The sequence below is a fragment of the Pyrus communis genome, chromosome 12 (assembly GCF_963583255.1).
Source record: "Pyrus communis chromosome 12, drPyrComm1.1, whole genome shotgun sequence".
NCBI classification, from domain to species: domain Eukaryota; kingdom Viridiplantae; phylum Streptophyta; class Magnoliopsida; order Rosales; family Rosaceae; genus Pyrus; species Pyrus communis.
In genome coordinates this window covers 14,814,831-14,816,678 of record NC_084814.1, presented here as the reverse complement: position 1 = coordinate 14,816,678, position 1,848 = coordinate 14,814,831, and positions in this window count along the sequence as shown.

The window sequence follows — 1,848 nt, the reverse complement described above, 5'->3', positions numbered from 1 at the left end:
ATTCAAGGGAAATGTCATCGTGGATTTCGTAATTATCGATATCATCGAAAGGTGTAAGAATAATGCTCGGCAAGAGACAACACTTTGGTTGTCAAAAATTTTATTCATATACATCATCACAATTAAACTAACTTTCCTCGGTTGACAAGTGAGGAAGACGTTATAGCTGAAAAATCGCTAACAAACTGTCGATAAAATCGACAAGACCACAGATATCCCGAATTTCACAAACGCTTTGTGAGGATTTCAATTTTCTTCCATTACAACCTTTTAGGAAAAAGAAAATAATATTGTCTGCTGAGTGCATGTCTCCCAAGAAAAGTACCAGTCTAACAAAGCTAACATTTGAGGAATTTGGTATAAAGCTAATTGTCGGTGTTTCAAAAATTTGATCTTGTTGCTAAAGTAGTTGAGAAAATCATCGGTAAAACTACAACAAATTCGTCAGGCTATAGAAGAAAACTCGGGCTCTAGAAGTTGGTCTAGGCCATAAAGTGAATCGATAATGTACTTTACTTCTTGCCTCAGTGGTATCTCAAGAATTTTTTGAGAAATGACGCCAAAGATAGGCATCATCAAAATATACAACACTACTTTCTTTCTCTACGACAAGTACTAATAGGTCTTCATAGTTTTCTCGATATTCAATTCACTCTTACATAAAAAATTTGACTCGTGCTTCAAAGCTAATATTTGTCAGTGGATGTGACCATAAGAATGACTAGTCGAGAATGTTCAAGTTACCTAATTGGGTAATATGGTTAACACAACTATGAGTTTACTATCTTAATACAAGGCTTGCCCTAAGTTTCCACGATTGTAATTTCTTTGACTCAGGTTGTCATTGTTAATCAGTCTATCAGTCGTGCCACCAATTAACGCATTTTACTGTTCTAAAAATCCCCACCTAACGCCACCTAGGCCCTGCCTAGCGCTGTCTAGGCCCCGCCTAGGTGCTAGGCGGTTGGCCACCGCCCCGATTAATGCCTAGGCGTTTGAAAATTAAGAAAGGGCGCCTAGACCTATTGAAGCGCCCACCTAGACCGCCTAGGCACCCGCCTAGCCCGGCCAGACCCGCCTAGGTTGTGACTCACTTAGACAGAAAATAAATAACTTTCGTTTTGCATTTTATTTTTTCAATAAATTGTAAGAGATTTGTTGAATACTTAAAAGAACACACATTATATCCTTGTTCCCCATGTTTTCATTATGTTGTAATAGCTCATAATATATACGTCATTCCATTTTGTAGTTTATGATGAAATCATATATATTTTAAGTATAAACAGACACTTATTTACATGAAATATAATAGATTTAATTAAATCCGCCTAGTCCGCCTAGGCGCCCGCCTAGACCCCGCCTAGCCACCTAGGCGTTAGGCCCCAACCCGCCGCCCGACTAGCGCCTAACGTCTTTTAGAACCTTTATGACATTTTTGATATTGTTCGCTACCCTAAACTGTGAACCAGCGTTCTGGCAAAAAGGTATCACTCCCAAATACTAGCATGTGTCCGGTATCAGAAATCATACCGTCTAAATATTGGTTGACAGCTTGTGGATATGAGAGAGTATCGTCAATTAGTAGCACCACCATAGGTTGATTATGGGCTACATCCTGCTAGGGTAAATGGTTTCGGATGATTGGTAAGAAATTGATCCTAATGACTTGGTTTCATTGATTCTAGGGAAAATTGATTACTGATAATCGAAGGTATAACAATTCATACTCTCGTACCTATACTCATCGAAATGACGAGTACAGAATTGAAGAAATTCTCGGAACTAGTGTTGGTTGAAATGTTCTAAGGCCAGAAAAGAAATTTGCTAATAACCTACCTTAGAATG